This window comes from Grus americana, chromosome 23 (assembly GCF_028858705.1).
Source record: "Grus americana isolate bGruAme1 chromosome 23, bGruAme1.mat, whole genome shotgun sequence".
In the NCBI taxonomy this organism is placed as follows: domain Eukaryota; kingdom Metazoa; phylum Chordata; class Aves; order Gruiformes; family Gruidae; genus Grus; species Grus americana.
In genome coordinates this window covers 3,332,507-3,359,831 of record NC_072874.1, presented here as the reverse complement: position 1 = coordinate 3,359,831, position 27,325 = coordinate 3,332,507, and the positions used below count along the sequence as shown (strand labels likewise).

The 27,325-nt window shown below is 42.3% G+C and overlaps 1 long non-coding RNA gene across 1 annotated transcript in view; it reads left to right on the top strand.

The window, feature by feature from the left end:
• The window catches only part of LOC129195770 (uncharacterized), a 79,444-nt gene extending 52,377 nt beyond the window's left edge, over positions 1 to 27,067 (top strand). Inside the window, exon 4 of the long non-coding RNA XR_008573959.1 lies at positions 26,948 to 27,067. This is a non-coding gene — a long non-coding RNA (uncharacterized LOC129195770). The remainder of the gene's footprint in view (positions 1 to 26,947) is intronic.
• Positions 27,068 to 27,325: the final 258 nt, after the last annotated feature.

Here is a 27,325-nt window from a genome sequence, read left to right as displayed (position 1 = left end):
GTCATGGCCACGCTCCCCTTTCTGTGTTCAGTTCTCCTACCCTGGCTTTGTATGTGCAAGGGAAGCTCTGAGAAAAATCTCTCTACTACTCTTGTTGCAGGGAGATTTGATTTTTAAAATAATTTGAATTAAAAATGGAATAAAATAGAAGAAATCTAGTGCCTCCCCTGCCTGCTGTGCCTCCCAAACCTGAGATCATTCTCATTTGAGCGGCTGGTTGGGTCTTTTTGCTCCTCATGGTGCAAAATGCATTTTCTCTTCTGCTCTGACAATGTATTTGCATCTTGTGCTAAACAAGTGAAACAAAGCCCTCTTTGAAGTGCGTGAAGCCATTTATTTCAAAGGGGGAGCACGGAGTGTGGCACGTTGGCAGTGCACTTGGCTTGAATTTATCTTGAAATGCTGAGATATCTTCTGTGTGTTTTTATAATTACATCATTAGCACCTTTAAAGTCTATTTCACTGTCTTCTAAATGTTCTGGGTAGAAATTCAGAGACCGAGCGGTGTATCTGAGTGACTGGAAGAAAATCAGGCACCATTAGACCAGCAGTAGCATCCAGCCCTTTGGAAGATAGAGCTGTCTACTAGTCTGCTTCACCCACAAGCACCATGTGCTTTCCCTGCAGGCTATTTCTTATACATACATAAGGGAAACTCCCTTAAAACAGTCACTTCCTTAACCTTCTTTAAGGCCCTCTGAAGACTCATCTTTGATGCCTGCAGATCCCTGCCAGCTGGCAATGCCTAGCTGTTGCTGAGCAGAGAGTTCTGCTTAATGTGCATAATGGTGCTTGCTTTTCCACTTCCTCCTCCTCCCTCCCCTCAAGTTTGTCTCCTCCACCTGCTGCATCTTGTTCTAATCTGGTTTGTGAGCACTTTGGGGCAGGGACTGTCTGATTTATAGCGTGTCTGCATGGCCCCTAGCACAAGGTAAAGGCTATTAATTCAAATCACCCTATACTTAAAGAAAGCTTTATGGGATCAATACGGCTGTGCTATTAATAAATAACACGGCTACAGTGTAGTAACTTCATACTGTGCATCACCTTAGAATAGCCCCATAACCTGTTACAGAAAGAGTAATTTCCTCAAAGCTATGGCTGTAACCAGACCTTTAGTTTTAGTTCTCCGTTGAAGTGTTTGTGCCTCAGAATCCTAGTCACAAAGACGGACCAGGCTGGGCACAGTGCTGGCAAAATTGAGTTGATCTTTAAGAATTCCAGAAGTGTTAGAACCACAAAGGATACTTTCTCCTCAAATCGCAATAAGACTGCCTCACAATTTATTTAAAAGCTTTCTTATTTTCTCCTTTGAAGTTGTGATTCATTTCTGTGGTGTCTTTCACACTAAAAAATATTAGCAATGTTTGCTCAAATGTTTCACTTGTGGATTTTTCTGAAAATTCCTACATAGGTATTGACTGAAGAAAACCAGTTAGAAATAGTGTAGTAACTGTTTGCTTATTACAGTCTTACTCTGGTGCTTTAGAACGTCAGGTTGCATGTGGCTGGCGATGTGATGTTCTTCCTTGGTGTATATTAACATGAGTCCTACCGGAGCCGTGCGTGTGCCCTGTGAATGCCGCAGGAGCCTTGGCAAGTGGTCATACTGGCACATGGGGCAGAGGGGCAGCCCGTGAGCACGAGCTGGGAGGGTTTCGCTGTCACTTGGCCGCAAGAAGCAGCAGCTATGAGTTGGGGGAAGCACTTATCGTTTGGCCACTAAAAGCGTTACCATAGCAGATGTATGGTTTCGGGCTACTTGTCATATTGACTGGTACTATGCAGCTGTGACACGATATCATCTCGTCTCAGGTTGGTTTTTACAGGCTGCCAAAGGCTGTCTTGGTGTGACATTATATCTATGTTCTTAAACATACATACCCCAAGACAGTATCACAAAATGACATCCTCTGAGCAGTGAATTCTAAGACAGCCCAGACAAATATGGGAAAACATGATGCTGTAGAACTTTTTTCGGTGATGCTAGACCCCAGTCCTTGGGCAGTGTGCCCCCAGACTGTCACACTTAAACCCAGGAGATGACGGTGCGTGCAATTACACAGGTGCATTGCTGTAAAGCCAGTAGGTGCTAGTGAGCTATCTGTGTAAGAAGCCTGTTTAAAACGCTCTAAAGAGAAGGCATTTGTCCTTTGCTTTGCCTCCCTGGAGAAGTCAGTCCCATACAGCTCTATCAACATATGTCTGAGCTTTTAAGCTCTGCCGGAGGCCCTGTGGGAGTCTGTGATTGCTAGACCGATACCTGCTCCCCTGCAACGCACTGCACCCTGAAGGTGGGGTCTGGGAAGTCAGTGGATCTCTGTGCACAACTCTGACTTCCTGCCAGGTGATTTTCATGTCGAAAGGTCTCCTCCCATTCCATCTTACTTAACTCTAAACCCATCACAATGAGGAAGTAGAAGCACATGCTTGGTTTGATGTTCCTACAAGTACAATCTGATTAACTGCCTTGGAGAAACTGGCTGGGACCTATTTTCCTGCTGTGACCTCTTTCTTCCAGGGCTTCATAAGCTTCTGGCATAGCTTTGACATCCAGCCTGAAGAGTCGGGGGTGCTTCTGGGAGTGACAAACAACTGCAGAGATTTCAAGCTTGCCCTTGCTCCTGATGCTTTGCAGCCAAATTAAAAGAGAAAAAGGCAGGGAGGAGTCCCTTTATGTCCTGACTTCAGAGATTATGGGAATGGTTTTGCTTCCACATTGTTTTCAGTAGAACCGGGAATACCTTGGCGATTGCCAATTGATTTTGAAGGTGTAGTATAAACAATTGACCATTTAAAGATCAAGGGGACGTTTATTCTCTGAGCATTGCTGCTACCCCTTCCACGAGCATCATCCTAGACAAGTCATTCCTGTATGTCAAACGTTAGGTCTGCATGCTACGTTGGATGTGTTACATATCAGCTGCCACTGATGATTGTATGTAGCTATGCATACCCATCATATATGTAATTCATCTTTAATAGTGTATTTATGATTCAAACTGGGTCTTTCTTTTTTTTTCCCCCCCCAGGCTATTTTTTAATTGCTCAAACAGCAGGACATTTATTATTTCCACTAGACAACTGCATTTTTTGTTCCCTTGTAGATGTTTTAAAAAGGAGCGTAGTGGTTTGCTGTCTACTGAAAGTGGCTAATTAACAATTGTATTTCTCAAATTAGTATTTGGAGCAGTTTCCCTGAAGACTGTCATGGGAAGAAAATTATTTTAGTAATTTTTCCATAAGGTGATAAAGCTGTAACAGAATGTAAACTTTTCCTATAGTTTCCTATAGATGAAAGCTGTTGACGGGTAAGCCTTGATTTGTGATCTAACTTGTCTGTGCTTCAGGAGCACCTTTTTGAAAATGACTAAATATATAAAGATTAGTGTGATGCAAATGAAGTTTTCTGCAGTAGGCTATACTTTCCTTTTGGTTTGTGTATCCCAAGCGCAACCGGCTTGTGAAGGAATGTTTTATAAAGGTGAGCACACTCTATCCCAGCAGAAGAATTCACATTCCATTTCAGTGTTATGAAAATGTATTGTGAACAAACTTGTGTACGGGGTGGGGGGGGAAGCGTGGTGATCAGCTGATGACTGAATAATGATTAATCTGTTGACAAAATTACTGTTATTGGGTAAAATCACTCAGTAAAGGACTAGTGTGTTTAACAACAGTCTTAACAATGGAATAAACAGATCATAGTTTGACTTGCATTACCAATATGCTGCTGGCTGCTTTTCTTGTCACACTTTGTGAAAACAATTACTACATACGGGGCTAGAATATCATTTACCAGATGTAACTGTTATTAGACCATTGTGCATATTAAACTGCTATTTTCAAGCTGTTTCTGTAGTATAGATTTTGTTAGGCAGCTTCTGCAGTGATAGAGCTTTTTGGTGTTCAGCCTTTGGGGCTTATGACTGAGGCTTTAAGTCAAATCTGCTGAAGTCACTTTTGGCTCTTTGTTGTTAACAGATCAGAAACCTGGGTGTAGGTACACCAGAAAACACCGGACGTGTGTAGATACGAGCTGAAATGCCGTCCCATCTTACATGGGTATCCCATGTTGTAGGTACTGCCTAGGACAAAGACATGAAAGCTTTGATTTTTAAAGACAGAAGTCCAGAGTTATTCTGCAGATGAAAGAAAAAAAATCAGGAAGTGGATGGGTAGCGTATCAAAAGCCCAAGGCCTGCAGCTCGTGTCAGCATTCACCATCACAAATGGTCTAAAGTGGTGTTCCTCAGGGCCGATAAATACTTTCTCTTTCGCAGTCTCTCACATGCATTAGAAGGACAAGCAAGTCCCTGGAAGTGTCTGTTTGCTTTCTGTCTCTATAGGACTGGACAGTACGTGTAACTGGTGTGTTCTGATTTCTGCATACCTGGATCACAAAACAGATGTCAGTTAGTTGAAATAAGATAACTAAAGACAAATTTTCAAAGTATCAAAATCATTAAGAAGCCTAGTTCAAGATTTTCTTTTTTTGCAGACATTTCGCTGTTATACTAGTCAGTATTGCAAAGGCAAAGCGATTTAGGAAGTTGTGCTTCAAGCTTTAGATATATAGTTCTTCTGGAAGTCCACCTCAAAATTGGGCTGCAAAATGTAATGGAACACCTGGACCTCAGATATCCGTGTCATGTTGAGAGTCACTGTGACCTACCCTCTGAAGTGCCTACACTGTCTTTAAGACCCAGAATTACACAGAAACTCCTGGAGTTTTTTATGCTAAGTTTCCATTTCATTCCACACTTTATTTGTTATCATGCAAAACCTTTCTCTCCGATCTTTACTTCTCAGGCATTCTGAGTGACAGCCCTTACTTGAAAGCAAATCACTTCCTCTGTTACATGAGGGGAGAGTTATATGGGGAACTTCCCCGGATGAGCAGGACTCGTCCCTCTGCTATGCCCTTCTTTTTGGGAAAAAATAAACCATGTTTCTTCAAGCGAAATGGTAACACTTATGCTTCCAATTCTGCTTACCCCCTGGCCTGGGCTTTGCAAATGTAAGTGCAGATTATGAATGCATGTGCAGTGTCTGATATTTCTAGGAAGAATACTTTATAACTGAAATCTCTCTTCTCCTGGGGATGAAAGCAAAACAAATTTAAGGATTAAATCACACAGAGGTATAATCCCCAAGGGAAACTTACTTTAGTTATTATGATTATATTACGATGTACGCCTCAGTACAGCAGAAGCTGTGTGAATACCATTTCAGTGGGGAATAATTTTTAGTCTTACAGCCTATAGTACATTATAATGCATTTCTGGGAGCCTGATGAATAATAACTGCAATCCTCAGACTTCTTTTGCTTTCTTCAGTTATTTTGGTACTCCTTCTTCTCTAAAAGAGAAAGGAAAAGAACATGAGATTCTTAAAATAAAAACTTAGTATAATTTAGTTAGAGAAGTTTTAATCATGCATTAGTTGCACTTCTCTATACGCTTCATGGTACACAATGTTTCTGCAATTTATGGAAAAGTAACGGGGTGAACCATTTCCAAGAGTCTGGTCCTGCTTTTATACTGGCGTAAGACCGGAGTGATCAATCCAGGTAGGCTTCCGTGCTTGTTCTGTGGAAGTCAACTGTGCGAGGTGCCGGACGTGGGAAATGAGGGCCTTCTGCATGTAGTAGTTGCACACTCTTGCATGATACTGCTTACGTGGTGCCTTGAGGCAGCAGATTAACCCCCACTGTGGACCTGATATGGGGGTACAGCAATGTACTGACAGCTGTAATAAGACACAGCAATTTGCATCCTTCTGTACCCTATGCAGGAAATAAACAACTCAACTGTTAGAGAACAGAAGTTCTGGGATTTCAAATTACTTTTTTTTTGGAAGATGCAGCTGGAGCCTGTCCTGATGTTCGAATGAACATGCAATAAATGAGACTAGCTAAAAGTAAACCAAAAGAATGTGGTCAGAATATAGCAAATGCTAAAAGTCACAGGTACAATAACTGGCAAGCCACATGGCCAGTACACCACTGTCTGGTGGTGTTCAACACCACCGTACCAAGGAACGGCTAGATGTACTTCCTTATCAATAGCAAATTAACTACACCAGAAAACTGCTATTTGATTATTAGTGTTTCCTGTCTACATAGCCAGATCCTTATCCGGCCACACGTACCATCATCTTTCACTGTGTGTACCAAACACCACAGTGTTTACAGATGCTTAACTAAAGAACAGACTAAGTGACTTGACCAAGGTCACACGGTCTCTTGGAGCAGGAACATGAGCGCAGGTTTCCAAACCCCAAGCCTAGTGTCCTTACCATGAGATCATCCTTCCCGTGAAGACTGAAAATCCATATTGGTTGCATCGTTGCACTGTATACAGCTTCAGAACAGCTGCCTCTAGAATACTGTGCTCCTTACAGAGCACTTCATTACCAGGAAGGTATTGATTGACATATTGGAGGGAGTTCAGAGAAGAGCAACAAAAATAATTAGGGAGTGGAGAGATTGACTGGAGAGATTGATTTATGAGGGAAGATTAAGTGAGATAAATATGTATAGCTTGGCTCACCTGCAGCTGAGGATGGTGCATGATAAGTCTGCAAATATTTAAAGGGTGTAAACAATCGGGAGGAAGAATTACCAATACTGGTCTGGTCTATTCATAATTTGGTGGTACCACATGCTGCTGTTGTACAGAGCTTTCTTACAGCATGGCTGGGCCACAGAGCCTGCCTCTGAATGTCCTTCAGGGGGAAAAAATGGATATTGGAGCGATGGGCTTGGTGTGACAGTACAGCAGGGGTGCTCCGGTGGGGACATCAGCTGGGACTTGGGAGTGTGCCGTGGTTCCACTTAACAGGGTCACAGACTCTACCTTGCATGAGTTTGGAGGGTGATTTCTGACCTCAACAGCAGGATCTAAAGTCAGACTCATACCAAATGTGTGATATGCTGTAGAGGAAACAGGAAAATTGTAGTTAATATCACTTGCATCAGCCAGTTGCCATGGTAACTATGGTATTTGATTATTATGGAATAGCAGAGCAAGAAACCAGGTAAAGCTTGTGGAAATTCGTAGTAGACCTGGACTGGATAATCCTAGTTTTGATCAACCACAGAATGACTTGCAAACAAGCCAGCTCAAATAAATCACAAAATAACATCTGAAATTCCATTTTTCAAGGAGAAAGATTTCATAATAATAAACCCTCCCTGATCCTGTAGCTTTAATAGTTTTAGGTGAAGTTCACTGGCCGCTGCCAAATAACCATGGTCCAGAGCTTGCTGGATGTCACTGCTTATCCAGTTCCCACTGTGTCATTCCGTGAATATAATGGGCAGGTCTCTTAAGTCATTCTTGTAGCAAGACAGTGCTGAGTGTCCCCGTGTCCTGGGGCAGCCCCTCTGCTCTCTGTGACTGCATTTCATCACAAGCAGAAGTCTGGGGTCTCTTGGCTTAGCAAAAATAGACCCTGAAGGAGCACAGCTGTTCCTTATTTTTTAATCTATGTCCACTCCCTTTTGTAAAAGAGAGGGGAAAAAAAAATAAATCTTAAAAACATGAGTTCCATTTGTTTTCCAATTAGGTGGCCTGCTGCGATCAGGGAGGCACACCTGAGTCGCAGGTACACTGTTATCAGAGAGCTGTTGTCAAGTTAATTATGGATACAAAGGCAGAAGGAACTGATATGTAGGAACGAATCAGAACGGAAGGGCAAACAACAACAAAATGAGGATGGGCAAAGGCTATCTTGTTGCTCTTCGGAGACTGTGAACAGCAAAGGCCTGCTAAGAACTGTGAAGCCGTTGGCTATATCAGACATCGTGCACCCCGGAGAGATGCATCGCCCCCCTAGGGAATGCAGAAGGTTCTTCTGTGGTTCCCCTTTTGGCTCAGCAGTTGGAGTAAATCCCGTGTAGGCCTTGTAGCTTCGTTGGCTTTGACACAAAGTTCAGTAAGTTCTGCCTTATGTCTATGGAACAGTCTTTGAAGGATGTGATGGCAGTAGTTCTGTCCACGTGCTGCTGCAGCAAAATACAGGAAGGAGAAGAGGATCCAAGGTCCAGAGTTACCTGAGAGGAAGTTGCAGCCCAAAGCTAAAATGAGGTAACTAGGATGGGAAGAAAAAAAGTCTTTGCTGTAGAAAGCGTGAGCAAGCAGCAGAAGGCCCCAGAGACAGGGACATTCTCCAGGAATGGGTCCCTTAGTCAGAAACACGTCTGAACTGGGTGGTCATACAAGCCTTTCTGCGTTACCGTTCTTTAACCTTCTGTACTTGTTTCTTTGCCCAGTGAAAAGGGACCCTCAGACAGACCCCGTACCTTGCTCAGGCTTCTCAGCCCACACTTCTCCAACCAAGTGTTGTCCTCTGCCTTCCCAGTGCAGGCTGCTACCAGATCCCTCTGGGCATGATCAGTGCTTGCCCTTGGGGAAGAGGCACAGACCTGCCAGGAGAAAGGGGGTGCTGTATTTTGTTTCTAAATAAAGGAAAACGGTGTTTTAATTTAGAAAGAGTAGAACCTTTAGGGTACTTCAAAATACGTGTGCTTAGCAAGGTGGTGTTACTGTTGAGAAAGGGGCCAAAGGTTTCAATGGTAAAATCTTGAGGAAATTAATAGCAAATGAGCACACTTCTGTAGGGACCTTTAGTTATCTTGTCACCGTTGTGACAGAAGGTATCATCCTTGCTGTAAACTTCAGCAGGAGGGAGCCCCCTGCTCTGTCGTCGGGTCCGTAGCTCTGTGGATTTACTTCTAGGAACCCTGCTGAAACGTCTGTGCAGGACTACAGCGTGTCTGTGAGCGGACCCTTCTGCAAGGGACTTGTTTCCCAAGCTTTCAAAGAGTTTTTTTGGGGTTTAGATTTTGTTTTTTCTTTTGCCTTTCCTTGGGGTTGTGCACATGTGCTAAAATCTGATCAAACTGAGAAGAACCTCTGTTCAAATACTGAAGTTTTCACTTGATAGCATCACTCTAGGGCTTGTGCGTAGATCGTGGGCTTGTGTCATGGACCCTAGTTTTCAGCATACCTGGAAAAACTAAGAGGTTTGAAATTGTTAGGCCCAACTGTCTGTGAAAGTACAAAATTTTGCTGAAATCCCTGAAGATTTTCTACTGTATGTTTTGCCAGGAACTTTGGCTTTCTGGTGTGAAGGAGGACACAGAATGTGCTTAGTCCATGCCAGAGAAAATGTTGGGGTTTTTTTTCCCCGATGTTTTAAAATTGCACGTGTTAACGTAAAGGAAAAGCAGGGAAAAGTTTTGTGTTCGAATTGGTACAGAGACCAAGGATGCTGATCTGTGACTATGTGACCGGGAATTAAGCGTACTTACAACAGAACTGCCTTGATGCGTGCAGCTGGGAAAAAGAAAGGTGCTAACACAGTCGCACGTACCGAACTTCTCGGGTGAGCGTTCTTGACATTTGCCTGCCCTACCTCTTCCTCTGTGCACGTGAAAGAAAAAGCCCACAGCTCGTACTCCCATCCCAACTACTGACTTGTGCATTCCCATTTTCTTTTCTTTTCATTGCAAGCTCTGTTTGTAGTTATACAGTCAGGTCTCCACAGAGTAATTTACTGGCAGAATCTCTCCCAGAATCCAGCTTGAAACCAAGCTGTAAAAACAGCTGAGAGTGTAAATAATTCATGCAGACAATATGACTTTTTTATGTAAATTCGGTGCATTAACCCTCTATTATAATGATGGACGACAGATATGGGCGACGTTGCCTTGGTAAGAGCTAATGGATGGCCGCCATAAATTCACTGCACATTTTATTGTGTTGCTGGAAATTGTGCCTTCAGGCAATGCTGTTTACTTTTATGTAAAACTCAGGGTTCCCTAAATATTACAAATATTTTACATCCGACTCCTCAGCATTTGGGCACAGCACACAAATCAAGCTTTCTTCATCTGAGTTGTAATTAAAGGTTTGGGTTTTTTTCAGGGACAATTATCTAAAACTATAAAGAGAAATATTTTTTTCCCCTTTAGATGTTCAGTCACTGATATATTAGCAAAACCTTTGAAGAAAGATATTAAATAACTGCAACATATAACTTTGCATTAGGCTATATGTTGTATGCATACATAACAAATTTGGAAATAGTTTCTTGTTACTGGTTTTTATTTTTTACCATTTCTTGTGCTTAGTTACACATAAAATATTCCTTTTTTCCCGCACATATGCTTCTCTCTGTAATTCATATCTGTTTTATCAGGGTAATTCTCTGAACCATGTCCTTGAGGAATTCTGTCTCTCAGTAAACATGGAAACTTCAGTTCATTTCAGGGAATTTTAAAGAAAGAATTTTTGGTTATTTTTGGTCTCGTATGTTACTGTTTTGCACAGCCCTTAAGTAAATTGGGATGACACGGGTGATTTTTCTCACACAAAATGGTGTCAGCAAAACAGATATACTGAAGTATAATGTTTTCTCTGTAGGGTTTTTCTGATATATAATTATATAATTAATTCACCTTAATCAAACCTTCAATTTAATCTCATAGTACACTGCAGCTTTGGATAAAGAAAACAAGAAAAAAGCGGTCATACATAGAAAGGGATGCTACCGCTTCCGACAGCGTGAATTGAGTCCCATTTGTAACAAAGGTAGTTAACGTAGGGGAGAGCAGCGCGTGCCCTCGGCGTGTTTGCCAAACACCAGTTGGCCAGAGGACCCTCGTGACTAGACCAGTCTCTTGGGAAGCACCTATGTGGGAATTTATTGTAAGCTCTGCTGGAATTTCGGAGGGGAATCTTGTAGGTTAGTTGTGATAAAGGCATGTTCTCTCAGTCTCCTTTCAGTGGAATGTGCCATTTCTTGGCAGTTTTGTTTTGATATCTGTATGGAAAAATGCTGCACGAGGTTGAATGTGAGCAATTTCAACTGAGCTAGCTCAAGTAGAAATGAATTACACTTCCCCAAAGACCCTAATTTCCTGAGGACTAAATAGAAGGCATACTGTAAGAGAGGTAAAAAAACACTGAATAAAAAGAATGCAACAACTATGAGGAGGAAAAAAAAGGCTAATAAAATCAATCTTGTGAATCACATGTATTAAGCAAAGGCTAACAGTTTAATTTCACATAAACCTATTTAATAATTTGATTTATTTTGTGTCCTGGCTATGCATGCTCCTTTCAACTATATTAGGAATGTCACAAGACTAAAGTGCATAAGCTATAACCAAGGGCATTGACTTATTTTTTTTTTCAGTCTTTAATATTGACTGAGATTCCTAAATTTGGATTTTCAGATTTTGCACCTTATTCTTCTGACATGCTTTACTGCCCTGAAGCCACTTTGCAAAATTCATAGTGGCTTTCACATGCTCTGATGCTTCTTGGGACCAATTCAATCTTGAACAATAGATGTGTGTGCAGTAGAGCCAGGAAATGTTACACAGGAGATCATGGGCTTATTCCCCAATAACATTTTGATTTGTAAAGTATTCCACTACACAAAACACACACAGGAGACAACATTAAAAAACATTAGAGACCATAGCCAGCAAGACAGAAAGGTGGCTTAAAATACAGATTGACAACATGGCCTGGGATATAGGCAGGACACACTAAATAATCAGTGGAAATGTTATAGAAAGTGTTTTCTATATTTTACATTATTCAGCCATTTAACAAATCTCTCCTGGGACAGCATTTTGCCTTTAAAAAACAAAAATCACTAGTATCCAGACAAATGGGTTTTTCCTATTGTTTAAAATAAATGTGTTTTCTCTGGATGCGTGCATTACGGAAGGCTGGTTTTCCTGTCTTGTTCCTTGTCCAGGACGTTGCCATGTAGAGCAGACACAGACTTGGAGCACTGGGAGGAGGTATAGGGCACGTTTGCTTTTTCTCCCCCACCAGTTTCATCTGTTTGAAGGAGGTATCATCTATATCCTAGGGCCTATGAATGTTCGAAAGGATCCCGTTCCTCTGCTCCTTATGTAGAGCAGAGTATTCCTGGATCCATGGGTCAGTACCATGCTCTGGCTAATGATATGGAGAGCATAAGGAATCATTCTATCCAGGTATGCAATTTAAAGGTCTAATGTTCTGAACTCTTGAATATTAATATATGGCTGTCACCCTGTCTTGGACAATTTGCTTTTATGTAATTTGTTGCAAGCCTAAGACGACTTTGGCTGCACTGAGGAAAACAGCGCTTTCCTCCCAGTGCTGCTGTACCAGCTGTGTGTGTATCTCAGAGGTGATAAAAGGAAAAGAAGATGTATTTTGAGGTGGAAGGAGGGCTTGAAAAAAGACAGGCTGCCTTGTAGGATTGTGAAGGGAACACATCCCTTCCTAGTGATGAACACATCCCTGGCTCAGTCCAAATACAATCTGCAATTATAGATTACTACAGATCAGAGAAGTCCAGATAGGCCTCATCTATGGAATTTAAAGAGCCTTTCTTAATGATTTGCTCCAGAATAGTGATGTTCTTATATTCTTCATTGGATGTTCATAAAATCATAGAATGGTTTGGGTTGGAAGGGACCTTTGAAGATCATCTAGTCAAACTCTGCTGCCATGGGCAGGAACATCTTTCACTAGATTGGGTTGCTTAAAACCCCATCCAACCTCACCTTGAACACTTCCAGGGATGGGACATCTGCAACTCCTCTGGGCAACCCATTTCAGTGTCTTTCCACGCTCATTGTAAAAAAATTTCCTCCTTATGTCCAATTTTAATCCAACCTCTTTCAGTTTAAAACCATTGCCCCTTACCCTGTTAAAAAGTCTCTCTCTAGCTTTCTTATAAGCCCCCTTTATATTTTGAAAATCTGCAATAGTCTCCCCTGAGCTTTCTTTTCTCCAGGCTGAATGACCCCAACTCTCTCAGCCTGTCCTCATAGGAGCGGTGCTCCAGCCCTCTGATCATCTCCATGGCCTACTCTGGACTCGCTCCAACAGGTTCCTGTCCTTGTACTGGGAACCCCAGACCTGGATGCAGTACTCCAGTAGAGAGGCAGAATCCCCTCCCTCGACCTGCTGGTCATGCTTCTTTTGACGCGGCCCAGGATATGATTGGCTTTCTGGGCTGCAAGCGCACGTTGCCAGGCCACATCCAATTTTTCATCTACCAGTATCCCCAAGTCCTCCTCCACAGGGCTGCTGTGAATCCATTCGCACCCCCGTCTCTATTGATACTGGGGATTGCCCCAACCTGGGTGCAGGTCCTTGCACTTGGCCTCTAAGAGGCTGTTTCATATCAGCTGGTATGTCGTCAGCTAGAGAGTCAGAGTTTGGGGTAAAGCTTGCAAAGAATGTTTAACCCTGAAAGCAAGGAGCAGAGCTCTAGAGCTATGACTAGCATTACAGCAATAGTCAGTGGCAGCACAAATCCATGTAGGTGAGACAAAAAGCTGCAGCAGTGCACCTGAGAGCTGTCAACAGGGCCATGGTGTTTTCTGAGCTAGAGCAACAGTAGGACAGGGGACAAGTTCTTGAGTGATGCTTTCTTAGTGTTGGTTATACCCATCCTGCAAAAAATAGCAGACAACTGATAAATTTGGGCTTCAAGGTCACCCCACCCCCCGCTTGTCTTGCACAGATTTCCAGATTTTGCTGCTGGTTTGAGGTTCCTTAGTGATCTGACCTCAACAATGAGGAATCTTCAGGTTTTTGCCTTGTCAGAAAAAGACACAGAATTCATCCCACCCTTTGTCCAGTATATAGTCATCTGTCAAACCTAAAAGGTCTGTCCAACTGCAAACTTTACCTAAGCTTTGTCTCTGCCTTCTTTGCATGAATGTGACAGAAGTGAGGACCTCTTGGAAAGGCGCTGGAAGAACAGGATGTGAACTGTGGGAGAGGTTTCACTTTGGTTAATTTAGGGGTCATGAAAAGAATGACACCCAGGCTGGCCTACCCATTTCTTATCTCTAAACGCAGCATTGTCAATATAGAGTAAAGGTTTTTGCTAGCCCTCTTCTCTGTTTAATACATTTAAGTACTGCACTCTGCATATGAAGAATAGTGATGTTATCAGAAAGCATTCAAAAACATATGTTTTAATGAAATGTGTTGACAACTGCTGAAGTAAAGTTTTTGTTAAGTCTCAAGAGTTTAGCCATGACAAGCAGTATTAATGAATTGAATTAATTAAAAAGCATTTCAAGATGAAACAGGGCCTGTTCTATGTAAAATGCTCTATACATTAGACAAGCATTATGGAAATCACTGCTTTGTACTACACTGTAATGCAGCCATTTATAAAAGCTTCTCAAGATCCATGGATAGCAGTAATTTGGGTTTAGCGTGTCTTTGAAATTCATTGAATACAGCATGTGCTATTTAAAAGCATGAAATCTGGATAGTTCCACTGCCATCAAAGTTCGTATGGCTTGGAGAGGGAAACGGGAGCTCAACGCTACTGGAATGAGCGAGTGGGCAAGGAAAGAGGGTGAGCCGAAAGAGCGCCTGGCGAGCACTGGCAAAGGCTGGTGCTGATGTCTTTAGGGAGTAGGTTGTCTGACTTGCAATTACTCGGGGTCCCCAACTAGTCTGAAATGGGAGTCATTTTACTAAAAGAGTAATTTCTCTTCTCTCTGCTGTTCCTATACTTGTCTGCCATGAACTCCCCTCCTTTATGGACAAGGCTTGTTCTTCAGCACGTCTTCTCCTTTTTAGGTTGTTTATGTGCCCTCTCTAAGAGTAATACCATCAACTGTGACCAGTGGCTTTACAGAAAATCCGTATTCCACATCAGATATCCCTACAACGGGCAGAATAGCTGTCTCTGTGTGTGCCTGTGTAGGATCTTTCTCTCATGCGTGATGCTGTTAGCGTGATCATCTGGCCGTGGGCCTAAGAAACCAGGCGTGGGAAAGGATAGTGCAGTCCTATAGCAGGTCCAAAGAGATGGGTGTCCACCTTACCAGCCTCACCTGACCAAAATCAATCATAAAATGAGAGTCCTTTGCAGGAAGTTTTCCTCAGTGGGAAACAGCTATGTGTTTGCACACAGGGAGAAAACACAGTTGGGTTGAGTTAGGACCGTGACTTGGATTTGGATGAGTAGGGTAACAGCATCAATGCATAACACATTAAAAGAATGTATCTTTAACATATTATTAAATATCTAACATCTTCTTAATAAAAATATTAATATCTTCATAATAAAATGTTCTTCACATGAAAAATATGAAGGGTGAAAGATGAGAGAAACTGAAAAACAATATGATTTCATACATGCGTAGTGAAGGTTGTTTAATGTGTTTTAGGATTTGGCTTGTATCACAGTATTTCAAATGGGTGCACCTTTATCTATATGTTTTGTAATTTGTCTGGGTCTTAATAAGGAAAATTACATCCTCCAAGGAGAACTAGCCACAAAACGGTTGGTAGACTTCAAACGTTGTAATATATCGGTACTGACCTTTCAATCAAGAATATGCCCACTCAGTAGAAAAGAGGGAAAAAATCCTAAATACAGAATGAGAGAGTCAAGTTCCTCAAGCGATATAGACAGACACTTAAAGGATGGTAAAGTTTGCTAAATACTTAGCTACTGCACATGCTTCTAAAGAATTCGAGAGATTTACCGATATTCCCTGCAATGTAACAGGCAGCCTAGCTGGTTAGCAGAAGGGATAATTCACTTGGCCCGTAGTGTCTTAGGAAAAGAGCTGCCAGCATTGTATCCCAAAATGCTTAGGGAGGTTCATCCCACAAGCAGGTATGATTCTGCTCTGTAGAAAAAAAATAAGAGAGCTTGTTCTGCTACTTCACTAAAACATGAGCAATATGTTTGCACTTGTCACAGTTAACATTTGCATTTAGTATCTGCACGGTGAGAACTTATAAGCTTGCTTATACCTGCCGAACAGGCACAGGTAGCGTTTGTGTCTGACCAAAAGAAGTCTCTCCCCCCTGGCTAGATGCTGTACTGCATGTAGAGCAGTATCTGCCGAAACGAGGTCTGGCATTTTCTATTTCCCTTCAGACTCTTCTTGCTAACTAGACTCTAGAAGGGACCAAAAAGCCTTTTCTATGCAATCATGCTATTTTTAAGGGCTGAAGCAGCCTGGCCTTGATTAACTAATTACTGCCGAGTCATGCTGGCAGGTGGTACCTGTGAGAAAAACAGCTTCTAAAGATGATGGCACCTTTCTCCTAATGCATACAGATTGGTGGGGGGAGGTGGAGGAGTGAGATGGTGGCAAGGGTTTGCGTGGCTGCAGCCGTAGGTTTGGGGTGTATTTGGAAGAGCTCTGCACTGTAAAACCCCGTCCATGGAGAACTGTCGTGGTTTAACCCCAGCCAGCAATTAAGCACAATGCAACCACCCGCTCACTCCACCCACCCTGTCCCCCTACCCCCGGGTGGGATGGGGAGGAGAATCGGGGGGAAAAAAGTTAAATTCATGGGTTGAGATAAAGACAGTTTAATAGGACAGAAAAGGAAGAGAATAATAACAACGATAAAAGAATAGACAAAACAAGTGATGCACAGCGCAATTGTTCACCACTCACTAACCAATGCTCAGCTAGTTCCAACGCACAGCACCCTCCTGGCCAACTCCCCCAGTTTATACACTGAGCATGATGTCATAGGGTATGGAATATCCCTTTGGCCAGGCTGGGTCAGCTGTCCTGGCTGTGCTCCCTCCCAGATTCTTGTGCACCTCCTCGCTGGCAAAGCATGGGAAGCTGAGAAGTCCTTGACTTAGTATAAACATTACTTAGAAACAACCAAAACGTCAGTGCGTTATCAACTTTATTCTCATCCTAAATCCAATCCACAACACTATACCAGCTACTGGTAAGAAAATCAACTCTATCCCAGCCAAAACCAGGACAGGGACTGGGCTCCTAGAAGATACAGGTGTTTTAACTAGTCACTTACATAGCCAAATGGTCACCTCTAGTGTTGCTTAACCAGCTGATCCTAGAAATTATTTGAAGATGCAAAGCTCAAGACAAATGCTGACTGATTCTATTACCAGTAATATTTGCTAATTTTTAAATGATCAGTCTGCATACAGGTGTGTGTTTCTTCATTTTTGCTTTTCCACTTAGCAAACAATCTGATTTGACTGTTACTCAGCTCAGTTTGGTGCTGTTGGACCAGTATGTTTAAGTCAAAATGTCTAGTTGTTTCCTAATCAAATTGTTATATCATTTTAAAATCAAAATTGTAACTTACTGCACAAGTGGGAAAGTAAATAAAACAGGGGAGGGAGATACTTGTGGGAGAAACAGCAAGAAGAAGGGCAGAAAGATATGGTGATAATGGAATACGAAATATCACTTGTACCATTTCATTACAGAGAACAATGAACATGTTTAACCCAGCCAAGATGAGCTGTAATCAGAAAGAAGGGAAGAAAACTGGTATTCGACTCTCTTCCTATTGCCAGAACCTCAAGATGGAATTGCAGCAGCCTTGAGACAGTTGGTCAGACACAGGGGCCTGTATTGTCATTTACTTTTAAGAGTAGCAGAAGGAGTCTTGTCAGTGGAGAATTATTTTCTCTGACTCTTGGGAAGGATGGCTAGCTTTGAAACAGTTTCTAAAGCACAAATTGGGGAACAGGTTCATAATGCACTTGATTATTTTTTTTTCTGAGTCACAGCTGAGAATAGCATCTGTAGTAGTTAAATGAACATGAGCATTAATCACTTCAAATGATGTAACATACCCAGACTATATAACAACTACTATTTGAATTATATTTTTCAAGGAGTGATATAGTTGCAGTTCATTCTGAAATCCTGGCTGGAATCTGTATCTAATCCCAACTGAAGTAATTTTGTATTCTCAGTTCAGCATACAGTAGAATGGTAATCAGAATTGCGATAGCATCACTGAACTGCTTATAAGACACTGGAATTTAATGAGCATTTAAAAAAATAAATCCTTGTAGTCTTCTCCAAGGAGAAATTGCTGTATATAGTAAGGCGGAAGGTAACACTTCAAATCCTAGGGCACCAGCCAACCTTGCATGTTTGAGAGAGGGCGAGTGGGCTCTCCAGGCAGGCACGGGCTCTCTCATACACATGCAATGTATTACTTGTCAGAAGAGGGAAGTCTGAGCTCCTGCTGAAATAATGGCAGGGAGGGTCATCTCGAGTGGTTTTCTGATCTTTAACCTCACGATGCTGCTGTATGTTCCTTCAAAAGAGCAAATAAGCAGCCTTGCCGCACTGAGACTTGAAGGTAAAGCGCAGTAGAGTTACCAGTTCTAAACAGTTCACAACAAAAATCTAGTCAACAGCCCCCAAAACAGGGATGAAGATACTCATCAAATCTGATGAGGCTCCTATTAATTAGGGTTGTTAGGTGGTAGTTACACTTTTGTTAGTATTACCATTTGAGATTTAACTAACAAACCTAATGGGGCTACTCCTGCAAGATGTTAATTAGATATGGCAATTCCACTTACCCATGCAGCCTCGGCACACAACCATCACACATCAATATTTAATTTAATTACTAATGTTGTGGTGCAAGTCACATCTGATTTAAGAGCTAAATATGCTTAATTAATAATGAGATAAAACACATACAGTATGTCACCTTTTGTCATTTGAGTTTTATTAGGTATAGTAAGGAAAGACAAATGTGAATATCGGAGAGACCGTGATGCGGTGCTCTGCATCTCTGCGTGATCCTTGTCCTTCAAGTTACCTGAGGTCACACTGTATTATAAGACAAACAGAGCTGCAAATGTGCAGGGCATCATTCTACATAAAGACACACTTGTGTCTTGAGTAATCCATCGTTTACTTTTTTTTTGGCATAATTAAAAAAATGAACGTTCATCTCGGATTATATGTAGCATCTATAGAAATTCTTTTTATCAGGTTTGATCACAGTTTTGTAGTTTGTATTGATGTGGTCTGGTACAGAGCCCAGGTGTACAAGAAACCATTGTGCAGCAGCATCCTTTGGAAGTCAGCCTTCTTTCCATTGGCATTGGACATTCTCTGTTCAGACCTTCCTACAAGAGGCTGTTGAGAACAGTGTGTATGATTGTCATGCCATGAGGCAGAGTTCTGTAGAGGTGCATGCAGAGAGCTTGCTTACCACTTTGTAAAGTATAGGGGGAGAGAAGGACAAACAGCTAGGCCTTGGGGCTAGTTATGATGATTAACTGTATTAAAGCAGCTTCCAGCCAGGACTGGATCCCTATTTCATAAGGGGCTTTGTTACCCGGACTGCCAGTCTTAGCCCCAAAGACTTATAGTTAAATACAAACCAAATGAATGAACAGGTACCAGATCTGGTGAAATTAAGGAAACTTCTCATGTTAATGTTTTAATGGAGGATCAAAGCCTTAGGTCCCCCTCTATACACAGTGTCCTCTTTAAGCCTGTGCTTGCAGGGGTTCGCAAGCTAGCACTAGAAGTTTGTGTGGGTTGAAACTTGCTATGCAAGATCTTTGCCTGGGGGCCATTTGGTTTGATGTGTTTGACTAAATTTTAAGAGCTCCTATGTTAACTGCACCAAACAAATAGTTTCCTAGAGGCTGCGAAGGTTTTTGGAACTTCCTTGAGGGAAAATTCCCAATTGGCAGAAAATCTATGAAAGCAAAAGCAACTCATGACATTGTAACCTACTGAAATATATATTGCTGTCAGATCTGTCTGTAATCAGTTTTTCTATATTGTGTATAAATCTTCTAGTATTAATATTGAGATTAACTAGTATAATGGGAACCTGTTGGGCCATCAAGAATGGTTAGTGAAGGAGATAATTTCAATATGGTCTGAGAGCTCCTCTCAGAAACAAAAAGAGCCAGCCAACAAATCAAGACTGGGAAAGCCTTCACCTGGCCAAGCCTGTTTTAATACCCACTCATCCAAAAGAAAACACATGGGAGAATGAGAGGGAACACTAATGCTCAAAGCATAAGTGGACCAATAAGGCAGGGAATAATGGATGTTCTGTTGCTTGCAGTGAGGGAGACTCTTCTTCGAGGATAATAAAATAGAACTGCTGTTTTTTTGGCTCCATGACCCGGTATTGTGGGTGGTCACCATGGTTAACACTGTGATCTATTGGTACAATGGAGGTACTGCAGAGTTTCCAAAGGGTGTGACTGCGGTGTGGAATTCAGCAGTGCTGAGCTCACACCTTCTGTCAGCTGCCAGAAGTAGGAGAGGCATCCTGGGACCTGTTCCCTCTAATTACACTCCCTGGTCTTGGCAAGTAAATGCATCCAGAATCAGAGAATGGGGGATGGAGGAATCTGTGGAACCTATAGCTCCACCAGCCAAACCTAACACTGAGGAGTGGTGTATTAGGAACGCTTTCCCCATGAGACCAGCAGCCTGGATGACTAGCCAAGAAATGTATGGGAGACAAGAACTAATCCTCTTGGAGAAGAACCTGTCATTTTCCCCCAGGAGAGAAATAGTGCTACAGCTGGAAGGACAGGGTAAGCGCAGCACTGCCTCCAGCTCTGTCTGAGCATACTGTAAATCTCTAACTTGCATGGGAACACTGAGGCTGAACATCACCATAATGTACATGATAGTGTGTGTTCATCTGAAGAGCGAGTGGAGGAGGTATAGCTCACAGTGATTTGGCTTTCAGAGAACATGCAACACAAGTTATCCCAATACCATAGGTGTGCCCTGGGCAGAGACAGACTGTGGTACTTGTACCAGGATCAGTAGCTAAATGGAGGTGTAGCATAAAATTAAGCTCTTGTGATGAAGTTGCATAGGTCAATGGAGGCTTTATCCGACTGTGTGGTTAGCAGTTGTGTTGATATGTGAGGCACAACAGGGTCCCGTTCTCTCTTCCTTACAGTGCTGCTTTAGTCAACACCTGTTTCTTCCCTTTTATTTCTGAGAGCTTGCAGTCTAATCCTGAGGTAGTCCTGAATGCTCTAGTTCTATATTGTCATGGGGAGATTTTATACGTTCTCCTGTGGCAGAATGTGGGCTGTGTGTGCCACAAAGTATACCTGTGAGCCGATGGAGAGTATTAGAAAACTGGCTGATCCTTCATGGAGCCAAAGGCATGCAGGAAAGTGTTAATCTTCTTTGTCTCTTTTTTCCTCCTCTTCCTTCCAAATTCCTACCTGGCCTCACTGGGGAAAAGCTGAGCACAGTCTGGCCCAGAGTGATGATTCCAGCGAGCACATGTAATGCCACTAGCACCTACATGTGTGAAATCCCCCTCTCGCTCTTTCTGCAGAACGCTTCCAGAACAGGGCCTGGGGCTGTCCCTTATGGTTCAGGCAGCAGCAGCCGCTTAGCACAGGCGGTTGTAGTACTTCTCACCTGCCCACCCTGCCTGACTTCTCCAGGCTTGCTAGTGCCTGTGGGAGATGAACTTGATCCTCCAGGTCTCCTTGCCATTCGCATGCTTCCTAGAGACTTGCTTTTGTATTAAAGTGCCTGAATCTGGTCTCAGGATTCAGGAAGGCAGCATGCCACTGATTATTACTGATAGCAATTACTGCAGATTAGGATATACACCCAAAAAACATCCAGCAATATAGGCTGAAGCAGATTAAAGATTAAAACAATCATTTGGCCAGGGAATAATAGTCACCCTGTCCTTTCAGTAGAGAGCTGTTTCTGGCCTTGCAGTTTAGAGGACCTGCCTGATATTCTCACTGTTCTATTCATTTATACTTGGACGTGTTTCTGAGAAGCCACAACTTATTTAGAGCCCCTTTCCTGTGAATGAGTAGCTTAAAATTGTTTCTTCCAATGTTCATTATTTTGCACTTGTCTGTACTAGTATCTAATGGAGTTGTGTTGCAGAAGACTCACAGCTGGATATGACAGAACCAGATGTTCACACCCTAGGCCAGACACAGCTGTTTCTCTGTAGCTGGCAAGGGACGAAGAACAAGTAAATGCAGAGACAGCAAGCCTGAAAAAAATCTAAAGTAATCAGGCTGAATATGCCTGGAGATTTAGGCCATCTGGAAGATTGCCAGAGGGCTATTTATTTTGATGTCTACACCTGCTGAATGGGAATGCTTTGTGTGAACTCAAAGCTTTAAGTGATACTGTATCTCTGCCTTTTTCAGCACTCTGCTCCCTCTAGGCAGTGTTGCTTGCTTGATAAATTGTACTCTACAACTTAGGTATTTAAAAAAAAAAAAAAAAAGCCCCTAAAACTTATCTTGTTTCCTAGCTATTGATGAGGGTAGAAGGAAAGTGCTGCAGCACTGGAGAATAGAAAGGGAACACAGTGTCATAGACTGCCCCTTGGAGGGTTAAAATCTGTAGGCAGTGGAATCTGCTAGAAGTGTTGTGAGCCACCGGAACAATTTTCTTTGCCCCATTTATAGTGAATTGGGAGAGAAATTCCCATAAGCTCTTCACCTACTGTTCTGTGCACGCTACACCTTCATGTGCTTAGTGTAACAGATTTATCCCACAATGCCCCATCTGGCTCAGACCTGCTGGCATGCAATCCCCTCTTTACAGACAGCATGTGCCTGCCTTGCTGTCATCTTGAAAGCTCTTGAAATTTTTAGTTTACAAAAAGTTTTGGTGTTGATAGTGGTAATGAGCATGCTGCTACAGTGATGAACGTTTGATTAGGGTGATTTCTCAGGGCCAAGGCAGGATTTTTGGACAAACAATATCAAGAGGATCAGAGATAGAAGGACCACTGTTTTAAAGTTGCTTAGAGGGTAGAAATCTCTCAGAGGTTGCTGGTTTCCCCAAGTCCCTGTGCTACTGTAGGGAAACAAGAACATCTCACAGGTGAGAGAGCAGTTACCTTAAGGAGCAATGTCCACTGCTGCAATAGTAATCTCTTCTAAACACACAAGAATCTGTCTTGTCTTGTATTTGAATTTTACCGATATTTTCCTGGTCATTATTCTGATGCATTCAGTGTAATTCTCTGAGCAATCTTCTACTCTCACACTTTCTGCAGCCATTAGCAACATAGATTTTGCCATCTCCCCAGCACGTCCTAAGCAGTAACCCTGTTGTAGTTGACATGCAGCATATGCAGCTGCACTGATGATAATTGTGCTCACTGCTGTCAGTACCATTCCTGGTTCTCAGATGTGCAGCAAACAAGCATCTTTTTCGCTCATGCACATGACAGTTCTTCAAATGCTATTATTGTTCTGTACTGGTTTTGGTGGTGATAGAGTTAATTTTCTTCATAGGAGCTCTTATGGCACTGCCTTTTGCATTTGTGATGAAAATAGTGTTGATAACACATTGATGTTTTAGTTATTGCTGAATGGTGCTTATACAGCATTAAGGCCTTTTCTGCTTCTCACACCACCCCCCCACGCCCTCGCAAGAAGAACCTTATTCTTATAGAATATTTGTTTCTTAACCTGACCCGGATAGTAGAAAAACTGATGTGTTATGCTATGATGCTTTGCCAGAGGAAGAAGATACAGTTTTTCTTGGATTATTTGTTTAGTTTCCATTAGTAGATAGGTGAACTACAGAGAGTACTCAAGCTGACACCTTTGAAGGACACCAAATTTTAAAACAAATAAAATGAGATCTACTGTGTGTTATAAGCAATAATCAATAATTAAAAGCCTTGTTAAAGCATTGCTGAAGAGTACTTCAGAAGAAAAGTAGTTATACTGCATTTCATGGTTAATTCAATGTCAATTAGCTGATTGTTAACTTCCCTCCAGCTAAATCTTGTTCAGCACAGAGAAGAGAAATCAAAAGCATTCTAGCTTTAACAAGCCTAGTGTTTCAATCATTCATCTCTGCCCGCAGGCTCAAAATCAATGTCAACAGACGTTTCATTGCAATTTTATCAGCCATTTCTGCATGTCACTGTTTTCTTGGCTGCCCTGATTGTCCCTGAAAACCGTCTGTGGGAATCAGAATTCATCCTGAGCAGAGAGCTAAACAGTCTGCACTTGCTCTTGTCTAACTCAGGGCTGGGTTCCTATTCAGCTAGGTAATAACGAGCGCTGGTGTCCGCCTGAACTTCCTAAACGGCTCAGTGAACTTCTGGCCGGTGGAACGGCCCCCAGGAAGCGGTCTAAGCCGCCAGCCACGCAAGCGCAGCCTGGGGTGCGGGGGGGGGGGGGGGGGGGGGGGCGGGACGGGACACACCACTGCTTCCCCTCCCGCCCCGCCGGCAGCCCTTCAGCACCGCGGACAGCGCCCCGCCGTCGCGCCCGTCGCCCTTCAGCACCGCGGACAGCGCCCGGGCCGCCCGCCTTGGGCCGGCCCGTGGGGTTTGTGCTGCCTCAGCCCTCCTCTTCCTCGGGCACCAGCCAAGCAACCCATTTCAGCACGGGCAGAAATACCTTTAAGGGTGTGAATATCTCTTAAAGCGTGAAGAAATTGAGGGGTGCTCAGGCACAAAAGTTTTTCTACCTACACGTGCTTGATTTGCCTGTAGAAAATTGTGTTAAGAAATAACAGGTCACCATATAAAATCTGTAAGATATCAGAGGCGTTCCCATTTGCTTCACAATGACATCGCTAATAGTGAGATTCACTTCTGTGAAAAGTATCAAGAATAAGAGCTAGGCTGAAGCCTGAGGCCAGATGCTAATGGTGCTTGGGTCTTGTCTAGCTGTTACAGAACTTGACCTGATAACAGGCTGCTTTCTACCTGAAACAGGAGTATCTGACTGCTGCACTCATACTGCAAGCAGTGTGGTATGGCATGTTATACTCAGGAATGACATGGGAGTGCTATTTCATACTACTTGCTGATTCCAGACCTGGTCTGTGGTGCTCCAGCTTCATTCCTGCCTTACAGCAGTGTAGGCAATAGATCCATAATAATGTTTTTCATCATCTGTGACTGATATGGAGAATGCCTCATCGAAGAAAACATTGTTTTGGGCTTAGAAATCTGTGCCATTTGCATCTCAGCTGTACAGCAACAGCATTATATCTCTGGCATAAAGCAACTAAACTCTGGAAACTTAGGATAATACTGCAGCCTGGACTGCTGCAAATGCTACAACATCGTCTTCTCTCCTTTATGTTGGCTTTTCATGCTATTAAGTAATGTTGTGCCACAGCTAAGCCCTCAGTTCTACCTTTTAAGGTATTCTACCTAATCTGGAACAGGACCTCTGTTGTCTACTCTTTTAGACCAAATGAAACCATTCATCACAAGACAGAGCCACTGTCCTCACAGAAGTTTTTAAGGTTTGGCTCACAGTTTTGGATGTTGCTTTCCAGGAGGTGCAAACAGCTAGCATTTCACATGGAGCTATCTGTACTGTTGCATCTCCTGCCTTTAGTCTGTGTGGTAGAGTTCTTTCTGGAGCATTGCATTATGTTTTTGATTCTTTAAACTCTGAAAAACCTGCTGTTTTGACACCCACAGTATGATATTCAGTAGTACTGCCTGTTCTCTTGATTAAAAAAGTATAATTGACAAAACCAGTTTGTATCTGTATGAGTCACCTACATGTCTAGTTGCTGTAACTCCTTTATTCCTTCATTCATTCACTCTGTCATGACTAATGGTTGGACAGGGTGTTTGTGGATATGTGGATCTCTATGATGTGCCTAGCAAACTGTGAATCAGTTCATTCTAACAGTAGGGATATGTGGAATAACAGAACTGGATCTCTATGTGTCTCTTCTCTATTTTGCAGGGCTTAGCTGGGGTTTTATTTTTTTTGGTTTTTTGTTTGGTTTTGGTTTTTTGAGGGGGGTAGGGGTGTTAGGGGTTTTTTTAAAAGTAACCTTTCAACTCAGCTGTTTTGTCCTTCTTCTTCCCCCCTCCCCCCCCCAAACAACAACAAAAAAGCTCATGGACAATACCATGGGTCTCAGCTTTACTTGTGTGATGTATTTGAAAAATAAGTTCTAGCAACATTGCTATAGATGCTTAAATATGTAAGGGCTATGGAATTACTACCCTTGAAATGACCTCTGATTTATGTTCAGATAGTGGCCTGATTTTTAGTGCTATTTCAGATAATGTTTTAGACTTTAGATTTGTTTCTAACTTACAGTGACCCAAAACAATTAATGTTTAGTTCCAGTTACTCTTGCCCTTGCCATTATTTTTGTGGTGGTCTCAATAGTTTTTTTCACAAGAACCAGAAGTTGGCCATGAAGAAAAGGCTATGTCATACTAGTGTGCTGCTCATTAATACAGTAAATTAGTGTGGTTTTATAAGAAAGAGAAACCTTTATTTTCCCAGCTGAGATGTCTGTCTTCCCCATCATTTTATGATTCTTTCTGTTCCCTTGCCCCCATGTTCAGTTTGAAACTGTTATCATCAAATATCTACTAGGCAACCTAGCAAAAGCAGACCAAAGACAGGATTGACCTACTCATAGCTCAGTTCAGAAATAAGTTGGCTGTAAAAATCTGTGTCAGAAGATGAGAGAATAAAAATATACATTATTGACCCTATAGGGTAGAAAATACATGCTCTCAGTGTGTATTATAGTTACACTTTTGAAAGAACTGATCCACTTTTGGGGTCTGTGGCTTTCTGCCTACTTGCTTCAGGAACAGGGTGTACCAGCCCAGCACCTGGTGAGAAGAGTGGACCCACCGTCATTACCCTTAACACACAAATTGGTTCTTCAGCCGTTATCCTCATTCACCTTGGACAAAATGACTTAGTGAAACAATGTGATCTAAATCTGCTCACCAAGATTAAGAGAAACTTGGCATTTGTCCAGGCAGCGTTTGGTCAATGTTGCTACTGAGGTAAATGGGAGCCAAGCCAACAAAATTGAGGTTATTTCCCCAGCTCAGAGATGTTTGCTAATGCTGACAAAATGCCCATGGATCGGATCGAAGTTTTAAAAGTTCATTAAGTTTGATAATGAGCAGGAGGCCCAATCTGTTGCTCCAGTTTGTGTCATGTTGTTGGGGAGGCATCTACAGAGAGGCAAAATAAAGTACAGGTCAAACCAAGCCCACACTGTTACACCACTTGTGTCTGAAAAGCTGAATTCTACGGTTGATCTTCTAACAGTTTCAAACATATTTGCCTTAATGGCTAGCACTGAATTTCTGATTCTGTTTTCTCAATTTTGCTGCAGGTTTGATGATCGCTTTTGTGACTCTTCTGTTTCAATGGGGTCCCTGATAGCAGTGATGCTGAGGAAAAGTCCAGTTCAGGTACCTCCTACTCAGAAGGTCCTTCATCACGGAACTAGGGGGGTTTTTTTAAAGAATATAGATGCTTTCATTCCTGTCACAGTAAGGTAAAATATTGGTTTGTATAATAAAACTTTGATTTCGTGCTACTGTTCCATGCTGCCTTTCCTTTTGGATGTTTTTTCTGATTGCCTTACTACTTTGCTAAACCCCCTCTTAGATGTCCTTGTTCTTTCTTCCCATGTTAGAGTCAGAGGTAAGCATGTCCATAAGAATTCCAGAGCAACAAGGCTTTATGGCTTCATAATGCATAACATGTA